Source organism: Ailuropoda melanoleuca, chromosome 14, assembly GCF_002007445.2.
Source record: "Ailuropoda melanoleuca isolate Jingjing chromosome 14, ASM200744v2, whole genome shotgun sequence".
NCBI lineage: Eukaryota > Metazoa > Chordata > Mammalia > Carnivora > Ursidae > Ailuropoda > Ailuropoda melanoleuca.
Genome location: NC_048231.1, coordinates 33,668,011 through 33,682,504, shown reverse-complemented (window position 1 = coordinate 33,682,504; position 14,494 = coordinate 33,668,011). Strand labels below are relative to the sequence as shown.

General features: G+C 47.5%; 1 long non-coding RNA gene across 1 annotated transcript; it reads left to right on the top strand.

Annotated features, from left to right (window-relative positions):
- The first annotated feature begins 2,722 nt into the window (after window positions 1-2,722).
- LOC117796049 lies at window positions 2,723-14,312 on the top strand. The gene is made up of 3 exons (XR_004620389.1): window positions 2,723-2,810; window positions 3,102-3,349; window positions 13,622-14,312. It is a non-coding gene; the product is annotated as an uncharacterized LOC117796049 (long non-coding RNA).
- Window positions 14,313-14,494: the final 182 nt, after the last annotated feature.

The window sequence follows — 14,494 nt, the reverse complement described above, 5'->3', positions numbered from 1 at the left end:
TATCCCATAGGTCCTGCATGTTTTCTTCACTCTTTTTCATTCTTTTTTCTTTTTGTTCCTGTCAAGAGTCTAGCTAAGCCACTCCATGGTAGTGCTATCTTGGCATCCATTTTGGTTGGCCAGGCAGCCTGGAAGGGCCTTAAACTGACATCAACCCCTCATGCAAGCATATGTTCTAGATAATAGCTTGCAGAGTCACAAGTAAATGAAAGTTCCTGATGTGACTTCCCAGCAGCCCTTGTGCTCAACAGTCTCTCTACCTCCCAGGGCCTTCTCCTTATGCACTCCTTAGATAAGACCCCCCTGTGGAGTTTACCAAAATCTTGCTCTTTTTGGTTTGACCCAATCAATCCAGACTTAGCTGGGGAAACCCAAACCCCTCTAACCACAGACCCTAATGAAGGCATGTGCCCTCTCCTATTCTCTATCTGCTTACCCTCTACTTTGATGTCTTATCTGGCCGGGAAAGAATGCTCTGTACGTCCTTAGGGAATTGAGAGTAATAAATTTCTCTATTTCATTTTCTCTTGTGGCCTTTTATTGAACTACGGCTAACCATCTGGCACCCTGCATTCCACTTAACAAATATTAACTCAACGAAGTCATAGCAGTTCCTCTCACTGGATAGTTTCACATAACTTGTCTCAAGTTCACTGCTGATTGCTGTTTGGTTCTTTTCTGTGGTTTCTATTTCTTTATTAAACTCGTTTTGTTCAAGCATTGTTCCTGATTTCATTTAGTTGCCCATCTGTGTTCTCTTGCAACTAATGGAGCTCCTTTAAGATGGTTATTTTGAACTCTTTGTCAGGCAATTTGTGGACCTCCATTTCTTTGGGGTTGGTTACTGGTATTTTGTTAGTTTCCATTGGGGATGTCGTGTTTGTTTGACTCATGATCCACGTGGCCTTGCACTGGTGTCTGCATCTGAAAGAGCAAACATCTCTTCCAATATTTATTTATTTTTTGTTCTCTTCTAATATTTATGGACTGGTTTCATCCGGTAAAGACTTTTCCTGTCAGGTCCTCAGGCTGATGGTATTGTCTCTGGGATTGCAGTTGAATGGGGTTGGATCTGGGTCACATGGCTGCTACTGGTCTGCAGTAGGGTCTGTGGTTGGTAGGCTTGTCACCAGGGGCTTGGGTGAGTGTGTGTTCTGTCTGGTGCCTCAGTGAATGGAATAGCCTTCAGGTAATTGATAAGTAGGGTTGGCACTGGGAAAGCATCTATTTCAGGGTCTACAGACAGTGGGCCTGTTCTGGGTACACATATGGGAATGGCTCCCCCTGGAATCCTGGAAGGGCTCTTGACAGGTCTCTGAGAAGATCCCAGGGCAGGCAGAATTGGTCCTGGATGATGGCCAAGAAGATCTGGGACTGAGTCGCAGGGCAGCTTTGGGGTCCAAGTTGGGATGAAGGTCTGCAGGTCTGTCTCTGAGGGCACAGAACGACACATCTCCCCGAGGTCCCTGAGCAGACAGGAGTGTTCCTGGCCCAAAGGGGAGAGGGGCTGGAGCCAGATTCCAGGGCCATTTCAGGATCTGCATTCAGACCATGGTCAGTAGGCCTGCCTCAGGGGCATGGATGGGTGTGTCTCCTGCTGAGTCACCAGATGGGCAGGCCTGGGGCCTAGGAGGGGCTAGAGCCAGGTCATCGGCTGCTTCAGGGCCCACAGCTGGGAATGGGGGTCAGCAAGACTGTCACGTGGGCCACAGGCAGGCGTGACTCCAGTTGGTTGCTTTGTTGGTTGGTGCTGTTGACAGGACCAAGGCCAACTGGGGTTGGAGCCGAGTCCACAAGGGGGATGGGGCTGTTTCTGGCCTATAGCCAGGACCACGGTCAGCGAGTCTGTGACGTGGGCAAGGGCCGCCTCTAGAGCATGGTCCTTCTTGGTCTTGGGCTCCCTGAGGGTTTCACAATCTCCTCCCCGGAACCCCAAGTTCCCACAGAGGCACTTTTGTCATGGATGGCTGCCAAATTATTGTTGCTGAGGGGGAATATTGGTGATCACCCCTTTTGCTGATGTCTCTTCTTAAGGTATCCCTTTTGGAAGTGAGGATCCGTTTACCAGAAGGCCCTCCCCCAGCCTATGTCCCCTCATGTCTCATTGGCCAATATAGTGCATCCTATATTCTTCCCAGTCATGGAAGGGCATTAGGATTACCACGGCCTGGGCTCCCTTTATCCATTTAACAAAACGGGAGCTTTGTTAGAGAGGAGATGAGGGGAACGGCTCTGGGGTAGAAGTAATTTGCTGATTGCCTTCAGTGTGCCAGCCCTGGAGCTGGCCCCTTCCATATTCTCTAAATCCCGTGAGCCTCTCTGCAACACGCAGGCAGGTGTTTCTGGCCCCATTTTCTTGAACTTGAACTCCGGGAGGCTGCACAATGATTTGCTGAAGGTCGCAGAGCTGGTTCCCGGGAGAGATGGGATTTGCCTCTGGTTCCCGTGGTTCCTCGAGGGGGGAGCACTCCACCTGCTTCCCGTGGTCCCTCGAGGGGGGAGCACCCCACCTGCCGTTTACCCAGAGGTTTGCCAAAGCCTGGAAAACCTCAGCCTGGAAGTAGCTGGTGAATTGCAGGAGGAAGCCGGAGAATGTATCCTCCTGCTGGAGTTAACCTTGTGGTTTAACAAACAGTTTAAAGGAAAGAGAAACAGCTTCCTGTTGGCTGTTGAGAACCTGACTCAGCGCTGCTGAAATATTTACTCTCCTGTAATTGTTGGCCATCCCTCAGGCTTGGGCCAGCTGCTCCACAGGAGAAAAGAATTCAGCAGTGACTCAGTGGGATTTGCACCGGAAGGAACTCCTGCCAGTGGGTAACCGTGGTTTGCTAATGGCCTCCCTGGGAGGCTCATTGGGGATTTTTTTTCTGGGTAGAATTAATTTCTCTTCAGAGAGAAGAATCTCAGCTTCTTCTTCCGGAGGGGATGGGGGCTGGGGCGGAGGGGGGAGTAGATCTTTCGAATTTCCTTTTTCTGTGGCTGGCAAAGTATTCCCCGCCCCCCCCACCCCCCAGGCACAGGGACCATGCTGGTAAATGGCTTTGAATTTGAAAGCAGTTTTGTTTCTAAATCAGATAAATTCAGTTTATTTTCACTCTTAGGTACTGAAAGCATCCTCCGTGTGCCACACCCTGTTCCAGGAACAGTCACTACACGTCTAGAAGGTCCTGCCTGTTCCAAGGTCCTCTGTCAGCTAGGAGAAGATACTAATAATCCAGACGCGGGCAATCCCACTGCAGTGTGGGTGTGGGGCTGTGTGTGTCCACACAGGTCACTACCCACGCCAGGGAGGGCAGCGGCAGGAAAGGAACACTTTCTGGAGGACAGAATGCCTGGCAGCAAAGAAAAGGTAAGAAAGGATGTTTCAAATGAGGGGATAACCGCAAAAGCCTAAACTAGTTGTCACCCCCTCCACCCCATGCCTGCACGATATAATAGGAAAATGAGCAAATACAGACCATTTACTATGTCTCACAGCCCATCATAAGTGTTTTACATTTATACAATGCTTGAACTCTCATAGCAACCCTATGTGTGGTGACATTTATGATGGCCGTTTTATGAATGAACAAACAAGCACGTACTTGGTCAAGTATGTGGCAGTGATGGGAGCAGAACTCAGGCGGCCTGGTTCCGGAGCCCCTTACTCTGAACCCCCGTGCTGGATCCCCTCTCTTTGTGCATTACACATGTAACAATTATTTGCCCACTGGATGCATTTACTATTGCAACATTTATGTATATGATATACATGAAATTTAATATTCAATATAGAAATTCACATCTTGTTCCAATCTATCAATGGATTGTCTGGGGCATCTACACCCTTAAAATAGACAGTGTTGGCGGGAAATGAACCACAGTGGAGTGCGACTGACACAAACCAACCAGGGAGGGCCTATGTTTTGTAGCAAGTGGTATTGGGATGAGGGGGGAAAAAAAGATCTTCCTTTGTTTTGAGATCTCAACATACGCTGAATTGTCGTCAAAGGCTCTTCCCCAAAGGCTTCGCTTCCAGCCTCTCACCGTCTTCCTTTTCTTGCCCCCTGAGTTCTGGAGATCTCGACTCTTTGTTTCTGACATGCTGATATGGGGTGAGTGAACAGGAAGGAAGGGGGTGACCCACGGGCCCCAGGGAGCTGTTCTTCAGTGAGATGAGCAACAGCATTCAGTAATACACTTGGAGAATACTCTCCTCCATATACATACATATATATATGTAATATGTATAATATATATGTAATATGTGTGTATATGTAAAATATAATATACATATGTTATATATAATATACATATGTTACATATATTACATATATACATATATATATGTGTGTGAGATGCGGCTGTACCCGGTGTTACTTCATTCATTGTTAAGTACCTGCTGTGTACCAGGGACTGACCTAGGCACCAAGGACAGGCTCCAGCCACATGGAATTTCTTTGACTCCCCTATATATGCTATCATTTCTCATTTCTTAGCTTTCTGACATGCTGTTCCTTCCATGGGAATACTGTTCCCTTCACCGCCCGATCCTTTGCTCGGGTGATTCCTGCTCCTCCTTTGGGTCTGCGATCAGACAGTTCCTTCTGTGGAGATTCATCCTCCAACTTCCCGAATCGGGCTCCCTGCTCCTTGGGATCCTATGGTGCCCTTGACTTCCCTGGTCGCCATATTTCTTAGTACTCTGCAATGGAATGTTTGGCTTCCTTGTCTGTATCCCTCCCAGGAGACGAGTCGGGGAGGATGAGGGTCCCTGATGTGCTCGCTGTTGTATTTCCACAGCGCCTGGCAGCCATATAGTAGGTATATGGCAATAGATTGACTAGCTTAAATAGTACATAAGAATGAATTTTCCAAGCGATGGCAACCACAGATTGCCGAGGATTCTGTCTCCTTCCTGTCCAGATAACCGTGAGTCCATTCTTCTGACTCTTGTATCTCATGGACTTACTCTCCGCGGAATGGGTATCGCCTTCCTTAACATCTCCTGAACAGATATCGCTTGCCGGGTAGCGTTTTACTCCCTGCTGCACATTAGCTTATTTGACTTAGAACAACGCTCTCAAGTAGGTGCTACTATGGGCATCATCTTCACCTTACAGATGAGGGAGCTGAGGCACGGAAAGGTTAAGTAATCAGCACATGTCATATATCCTCTGTTTCAGTCAAGGTTATGGTAGGAAACAGCACATGCACATTGATAGACTGAGGAAGGTTTGATAAAAGAATACTTTGATTGAGACATGAGCTTGTCGGTATTCGATAATTTTTGATCTTCAAGATGGTAATTTTATCAGATTAAATCAAATACAAATCTAAGGAGAGAGTTTAAGGCAATCAGTAAATGACGGTGCGGTACTCCGCGGCTAGGACCTCGAGGAGCTGTGACACCCATCTGAAGGAGTGAGAGGAGGGAGTGGTTACCAGGACTTCGAGAGAACTGTAGAGAGAGGCCCCCAAGAGAAGAGGTGGCTTCCCATGAGCCCACAGTGATCCATCAGGGAGGGAGCTGAAACAATTCATTTCTGAACCTTCCTCTTCACAATTCCTGCATTTTCTGCTGGAGCTCCCCATGGGTTGAACCCCACTGGAAGCTGGAGGTCAAGAGCACCTGCCGCGGCCATCCGTGGAGTTCAGCCTTTTGGAGCACAGAGAGGAGTGGAGAAGTGTAGCGTGGTTTGGAGAAGGGGGCCAGGCCGGGAACCAGTGCCTCTCACTCTGAACTTGGTACAAAGAGTGGGGTCTGTAGTCACTGGGGCACTGAAAGCTCCTCCCAGGGATTTGCACTGAGTTTCTCAGGGACTCAGCCTCAGTAATGAATTATTCACCTTTCATATTAATATTTGATTTCTATCAAAGAGCTGGTTTCAAGAGGGCCTTGGTGCAGAATAGAATCAGTCTGAGCCCAGGGTACAGTCCACTCTTTTCAAGTCTGCCTCACCTTTGACAGTTAAATATTTTATTTTATTTTATTTTATTTTAGATTTTATTTTATTTATTTGACAGAGAGAGAGCTAGCCAGTGAGAGAGGGAACACAAGCAGGGGGAGTGGGAGAGGAAGAAGCAGGTTCCCAGCGCAGAGCATGGAGCCCGATGTGGGTCTCGATCCCAGGACCCTGGGATCACTCCCTGAGCCGAAGGCAGATGCTCAACGACTGAGCCACCCAGGTGCCCCGACAGTTAAATATTTTAGAGGGTGGAGAAGAGCCTATCACACATTTCATGAATGTTTTAGAAGTTGAGGCTGGCTGTCAAGACGATGGTACATTTATGAACATTGATGGCATCCAGCCAATTAAAGGAAGCTCACTCAGACTCCAAAAAATTGACTCTGGAAAGAATCGTAGGAGCCTGGAATTTAAAAGTCCGTGCTTTGAGAAGATTTTGAGATTAAAAACAAAGAACAAACTCGTGATGGCTGGAGGAGAGGAGGGTGGGAGGATGGACAAAATAGTGAAGGGGACTAAGAGGTACAGACTTCCATGTACAAAATAAATAAGTCACAGAGATAAAAAGTACAGCAAAGGGAACATAGTCAATAATATTGTCATAGTACTGAAATAACATCGTGTGGTGACAGGTGGTAACTGTACTTACCATGGTGAGCGTCGCATAATGTATAGAATTATTGAATCACTGGAGGGGCGCCTGGGTGGCACAGCAGTTAAGCGTCTGCCTTCAGCTCAGGGCGTGATCCCGGCGTTCTGGGATCGAGCCCCACATCAGGCTCCTCCACTAGGAGCCTGCTTCTTCCTCTCCCACTCCCCCTGCTTGTGTTCCCTCTCTCGCTGGCTGTCTCTATCTCTGTCGAATAAATAAATAAAATCTATAAAAAAAAAAAAGGAATTACTGAATCACTGGAGCACAAGCCTGGCTCAGTCAGTAAAGCACGTGAGTCTTTAAAATTTTTTTCAAGTTTTACTTATTTAAGTAATTGCTACACCCAACGTGGGGCTCGAACTCATGACCCTGAGATCAAGAGTCGCATGCTCTTCTGACTGAGCCAGCCTGGTGCCCAAGCATGTGACTCTTGATCTCAGTTCAAGCCCCACCTTGGGTGTATAGCTTACTTAAAAATTTTTAAATTAAAAAATTTTTAAAAAGAATGATCGAATCACTATGTTGTACACCTGAAACTAAGAAGACTTTGTATGTCAACTATACTTTGAGAATAAATACTTTCTCTAAAATGACTAAAAGTGATTCAGTGCAGGGCACCTGCTAGAATTCCAGGTATTTCCAAAAGGCAGAAAGTGATCCAAGAGATAGGTGCACTGAGCACCTGGGCACTTTCCTGAAATGCATGTGTGATTCCAGTCCCGGGAGGTCATTGTGTCCCTGCTTTTCATTTCAAGGAACAACCAGGAGAAGTTTTCAGCAACATGAAGCCAACGTTCCCAAAATCCCAAATCCTTTGGTATCAGACAATCCTGGTTCCAGTTCCAGCTTTGTCATTCACTTGGTAAATGAATTCTCCTCTATGTGCCTCTGTTTCCTTGTCTGACATAAGGATAATAGTACCTAGCTCTTTGGGCTACTGCAAGTCTTCAATGAGATTATATATGCCAATTGCTGGACACATATTCCACAAGGAGTAATATGGCTTCAGGCTGTTGTAGCTAAAGTCAGGGACATCAAGGGTAGGACTCTGCATGGTATCGTGTGCAGACGACATGCAGAGGGCTCTCCAGGAGTTACCAGAGTACAAGTCGACAGGCTCCATGTTTCTCACTCTTCCCTCAATGTTTCCCATTCTCATTGCTCTGGTCCTGGTCTCTGTCCAGAGTTCCTTTGATCTCAACCAAGTCCAGAGTGCCTTTGATCTCAACCAAGTCTAGAGTGCCTTTGATCTCAACCAAGACCCTTACAAGTGGTTCTGTATTGCTCTCTCTGACTCACACACCATCATCACCATCATTGCTTCTCTCTTTATTTCTTACTATTATTTAAATACGTCTTTTCTGGGGCGCCTGGGTGACTCAGTCGGTTAAGCATCTGTCTTCAGCTCAGGTCATGAGCCTGGGGTCTGGGGATCGAGCCCCACATCAGGCTTCCTGCTCTCCCTCTGCCACTCCCCCTGCTTGTGCTCTCTTGCTCTCTCTCAAATAAATAAATAAAATCTTTAAAAATAAATAAATAAGTCTTTTCTGTCGTTCTAGGCTGAATGCCTTCACCTCGAAGGCAGAGTTAACATCTATGTGGTCTTTGTACCCAATCCTGATGCCCAGGAAAGGTGCACTGAGTGAGTGAGTGACTGAGTGAGTGAGTGACTGATTCAAGGCTCTCTGGCTGCCACAGAATTAGCATGGAAGACAGCAGAGGAGCAAAAGGTGTGGCGCTTGCTCTTCCAAGGACCTCACGACCCGCTCTGTGAAGGGAAGAACAAACCAGAACATGTGGGTGGTGCCAGGGGTGTTTGTGGATGCCATGGAGGGGTGCCATTTGCATCTCCCTTCAGGGCAGAACCCCCATTCCTCTGTGAGGTGTGCAGTAACCCGACAGCCTCCCGCCCCAGTGTCTTTAGGCACTGCCTCAGCTTTTGATCAGAGACACAGCCTACTTCTGAACACAGCAAGGGTACTCGGGCCTTGCCTTTGCTGCCCAACCTGGGGCTGCTCTGATGGGCCGTCTGCGCTGGAGCTCACTGTTGACCTTCAGAACTGCACTGGGTCCGAGGCTCTCCCTGCGCACTCCTGCTCCCTCTCCTCTCTTCCAATCTACGCCACCCCAATAAGCCTTTTAAATTCCTAACTTGGCTTTGGCACCTGCTTCCCAGAGGACACACATGACATACTCTCTTGCTCATTACTCATCTCCAATACTTGGTAGGGCTACGTGGGACTCCACAAATATCTGTTGAATTGAAGAATGAACGGACGCCAAAAGAAGGTGAAGCCCTAAGTAAAGGGCTTCCTATAAGCTCTGATGGGACGTCCATCCATGTTCTGGCTCCTTTTAGCCAAACTTACTCCTGGTCCTCTTGTCATTGACAAGGGCCTATTGAACACTTCAGCCCCGAGAAGCACCACAACGGCCCTCCTCTCTCTTGAAATGACAAAGCAGCTTTTGTGGATATTATCTGTCATAGATGACATTTCTCTTCAGCTTCAGGGCTATTTTCCATGCATGAGGGAGAATATTCATCCATCCATCCATCTGTCCATCCAATGGTTAGTGTATGCCAGACACTGTTCCTGGGGCTGGGGCTCCAGTATATACCAGGCACTTAAAATCTCTGCCCTTTCTGAGCTTCTGGTTCAGTCACAGGACCTTCAAAATGCTGCTGGGGTTAGAGGTGGTAGGTTGACAGGGTTCCAAGGAGCTCCAGGCCAAAGACGTTGTGTGTGCTGGCATCTTCCACCGGCCCCCTAGATCCACTCTCCAGCCAATTCCTTCACTGACCTGCATGGACCATCAACAAGTCTCCTTGTCCTCTGGCTTCCACTTGGTCCACCTCATGGGAAGTTCCAGCAGGAGACCAGGGTGTGGGAGAGGAGTCAGGAGGAGACCCCCCAGCTCCTTCCCTGCTATACTGCCTGGGTTGGCTGAGTCCCCAAAGCTCCTGTCAAGCAGCCTTCTCTGAGGCTACTCCATCTGGGCTCTGGAGACTCCTCCCTCCCGTGTGCTTTCAGGCTCGGGGAGGTAACAGCTCTGCACTCTTGCTAGCTCTGGGCTCCTTTTCCATTCTGTTCTGTTTCTCTTAATGGACCCAGGCCCTTGAAAGAGCTGCTTCATGCTGGCTGAGCCTGGAAGATGCTAAAGCTGAGTCTTCAGAGGGGAGGGGGTGGGGGACTGGGATAGGCGGTGATGGGTAGTAAGGAGGCACGTATTGCATGGAGCACTGGGTGTTATACGCAACTAATGAATCATGGAACACTACATCAGAAACTAAGGATGTACTGTATGGTGACTAACATAACATAATAAAAAATTATTATTAAAAAAATAAAAACAAATGAAGCTGAATCTTCCTCCCAGAAGGCACTTCTGTGAATTCTTCAGAGGCTCCATCCCACTCCAGTACGAAGGACCACTGACTTCTGGACCACAGCGCCTTCCTCTAGCTGTCCCCAGCCTCAATTTTTGGCAATCTCCTTCACAAGGCTCCCCTCGTAGAAGTCCATTGCCCCTCCAGGTGGTTCTCTTGGCCAGGATTGGAAATGGGTTCCCCTGGCTGTCACTCCAGTGTCACTCATGTAGCCCATGGGAAACATGTTTCCTATGTCCTGACGAACTCTGAGCGCAGCCAGTCCCATCACAGCCACGTTCTGTTGGTGTATGCCAATGGTCAGTCAGTGAAACCCTTGTCCTTACGACACAGTCCTCTACTGCTGTGTTGAACGACGTGGTGAGAGTGGGCATCCCTGTCATGTTCCTGACCTTAGGGGAAGAGCTCTCAGGTTTTCCCCATTGAGAATGATATTCGCAGTGGGATTTTCGTATGTGGCTTTTATGATATTGAGGTATGTTCCCTCAAACTGCAGAGAGTTTTAATCAAGAAAGGGTGCTGTATTTTGTCAAATGCTTTTTCTGCAACTATTGAAAGGATCATATGGTTCTCGTCCTTTCTTTTATTAATGTGATGTATCATGTTGATTGATTTGTGAATGTTGAACTGCCCTTGCAGCCCAGGAATAAATCCCACTTGGTCGTGGTGAATAATCTTTTTAATGGACTGTTGGACCCTATTGGCTAGTAGCTTGATGAGAATTTTGGCATCCATGTTCATGAGGGATATTGGTCTGTAATTCTCCTTTTTGGTGGGGTCTTTGTCTGGTTTTGGCCAGACAAGGTAATGCTGGCCTCATGGAAAGAGTTTGGAAGTTTTCCTCCCATTTCTATTTTTTTGAAAAAGCTTCAGAAGAATAGGCGTTCGTTTTTTTTTAAATGTCTGGTAGAATTCCTCTGGGAAGCTATTGGCCTTGGACTCCTGTTTGTTGGGAGATTTTTTATTACTGCTCCACATCACTCAGCATCAGGGAAATACAGACCAAACCGTAACGAGCTACCACCTCACACCTGTCAGAATGGCTGGAATTAACAAGTCGGAAAACAACCAATATTGGCAAGGATGCGGAGAAAGGGGATCCCTCTTACCCTATCGGTGGGGATGCAGACTGGTACAGCACTCTGGAAAACAGTATGGAGGGTCCTCAAGAAGTTAAAAGTAGAGCTACCCATGACCCAGCAATCGCACTACTGGGTCTTTACCCCAAAGATACGAACGTAGTGATCTGAAAGGGCACCTGCACCCCAATGTTTATAGCAGCAGAGTCCCCAATAGCCAAACTATGGAAAGAGCCCAGAAGTCCCTCCACAGATGAATGGAGAAAGAAGATATTATATACACAAAAATACACATATGTACATGTACATATATATACGTAGGCATATATATGACCATTTCTCAGCCATCCGTCAGAAAGGACAAATACCATTTACATCGAAGTGGATAGAACTAGAGGGTATTAGGCTGAGCGAAATAAGTCAATCAGAAAAAGACAATTATCATATGGCTTCACTCATATGTGGAATATAAGAAACAAAACAGAGGATCATAGGGGAAGGGAGGGAAAGCAAAATGGAAAGAAATCAGAGAGGGAGACAAACCATGAGAGACTCTTAACTATAGGAGACAAACTGAAGGTTGCTGGAGGGGAGGTGGGTGAAGGGATGGGGTAACTGGGTGATGGGCATTAAGGAGGGCACGTAATGTGATGAGCACTGGGTGTTATATGCAACTGATGAATTACTGACCTCCCATATGAAACTAGTGATGTACTAAATGTTGGCTAATTGAATTTAAATTTTAAAAAATGAAAAAAAGACACTAGTCCCTTGTGTTACTCACTTCCAACCTGCAGGAGCCCCCCATTACTCTCTGAGTCATCTCCTTGAAGCCCCTCTTTAGAAGTGAAAGGGGAGACATTGCCCATCCTCCAGAAAAATGGGATTTACTGCCCCTCATTCTTCCTTTTTTTTTTTTTTAAGATTTTTAAAAATTTATTTATTTGACCGAGTGAGACAGCCAGTGAGAGAGGGAACACAAGCAGGGGGAGTGGGAGAGGAAGAAGGAGGCTCCCAGTGGAGCAGGGAGCCCGATGTAGGGCTCGATCCCAGGATTCTGGGATCACACCCTGGGCCGAAGGCAGACGCTTAACTACTGAGCCACCCAGGTGCCACCCCCCCATCCTCTCTAAAGACATACTCCCTGCAAACTCTTTCCCAAGCTCCATGCTTGACCCTTTCATACCTCAGTGTGAGCAAGGGGTTATCTCAATACCCACTTTGACATCTAGTATCTGTTGTACCTTGGTTCCTCTGTCAAAGCTATTGTGTTATTTTTGTGTAGTAGTTATGGGGGAAAGTTGGAAATCGAAGCCAACTATAACATAGCTTGACCTCAAAGCTAAGATACCTTAGAAAGGATCAGAGTGAAGGATGGGAGATTTGGAAGGTCTGCCCTTGGGGTTGCGGGCAAGGGTATCTCATCCCTGAGTCCTTGTGTTCTCATTAATATGGCTTCAGAAGGGCCTCATGGGGGTGTGATTAAGGTTCAAGGAGGCTGTGAATTGCACAGAATCATAGCAGGCCCTCATCCTAACAGCGAATCACTGTTCCTGGTTATTCACACGTATGAAAACTCATTTAATTCTCATAACACAGCTATGCAGCAGGCTCTATTGTTAGTACTCCCAACTCACAAGCAAGATCATTAAAGCAGAAAAAGGGTAACATGCCGAGGCTTTCTGGTTAGCCTCTGCAATGTCCTGATCAGTCCAACTCCATCCACCTGCCCCTTGAATTGAGGTCAGCTGGCTCTGCCCAAACCTCCGTGCCATATTGTCTACACCCGGTTCCATCTTCATTGTCACTTGACAAGCTACACAGCCCTGTGAGGTCGATTGTGCCAAAAATTTGGAGTGATAGCCCATGGATGGATATTTAGCGGGGTTTGCACGCATCTGGGTTTTAGAACAAATCTGTTTCTTTATATACCTGGCAGTCTGCATGCCAGACTTAGGAAGCCAACATATATTCTCCACTTGGATAGGGACTCCGGGACATAAAACCTAGCGGCCAGCTGTTAACAAAGAAAATAAATATTTCACATTACTTGGCAGGAAGGAGTGCCACATTTCCAAGTGACATCAGGAAAATGGGTTGCGTTTTCTTTCCACCAGCTGGCAGCCACATCCTCTACAGAAGTGGCCAGCCTGTCGCCCAAAGCAGCCTGCGCAGGCCTGGCCCTTCCCCCTGGTGTCGTTAGGCAGGTAGGTAGTTCTCATCTGGTCATGCCACCTACTCAGAGTGCGACTGGGCTACTCACTGCCCCTGCCTGAGCCCATCTCCCCAGCTGTAAAACAGAAGGGACGGACCAGCGGATGCTGAAGGCCCCCGAGCTACGTATGTGTAATCGTTAACTCATGGGTCCCTGCATGCTGGACAGCGAGCGGGGTCAGACGCTGAAGAAGATCTGCAGGAAGCTAGCAAACGGAAATCAGCATCTTGTAATCAGACGTGTGAAGTAAAGGATGGTTGGGAGGGAAGGCGATGTTCGGGTTATCAGGATCCCACGACAGGTTCATATCTTCTCTTCCTCTTATCCTGTTGCACGTAGACCCTGACAGAGCGTGAGAAGAGATTTGATTGCGGGTGACAGGTAACCCCAAATTCTTCTACATGCCCGGGACCGCAGCCCAGGAAGGGAAGGACGCACCTGAGCTTGGACACCTCTTACTCATCTTTGTGTCCTGTCGCACGTGGGCTCCACTCTCTCAGATCGGCCTCCTCCCAGAGCAGAAATCAAATAGGTAATGCAGAGTAGCGATGAAGCAGGGGGCCTTCATGTCAATATGCCCGGGGCTCAAACTGCAGTGTTTCTACTTGCTAGCTCTGTTCCGTCAGCAGGTCTGTTGACGTCTTCAGGCCTCAGTGTTCCCATCTGTAAAATGCGGATGGTATTGGAGCCTACTGCATAAAATAGAAATAGTACTGCAAATACTATGGAGTGGTCAGCACATTTTGGTGAAGATGATGACGATGACAACGATGTCTGCTGGCATCTCACGGCTTTGCCATCGAAGGGACTGATACTCTTCCAAATCTTTAGTTCTAACTGTCCCCACTCGGGTCAGGTGACTCTCCCCACACCATTCATGATGGGCATGTGCGAGGTTACTCTGATTGGCTCACCCATGAGCCAATCAAGAGTAAGGGGGAATGCAGAGAGGTGGGGTCAGGAGGAAGATGGCAAGTCCTGCTAGAACCACATCAAAGAAGAGAAGAATGAGTTGTTTTTGCAAACAAGATTGTGGGTGTCTGCTGTACGATCCAGTAGCAGATTCCCCATGAACTAACCAAGCCGACATTTCAGGACCTCTCAGACCTGGTCAGGCTTTTCATAAGGCCCTTGGTGGGGTGCCAAAAATGTGTTCACAGGGTCATATGTTTTTGTAAAAGTAATATATTTTAACCACAATTGGTGAATACT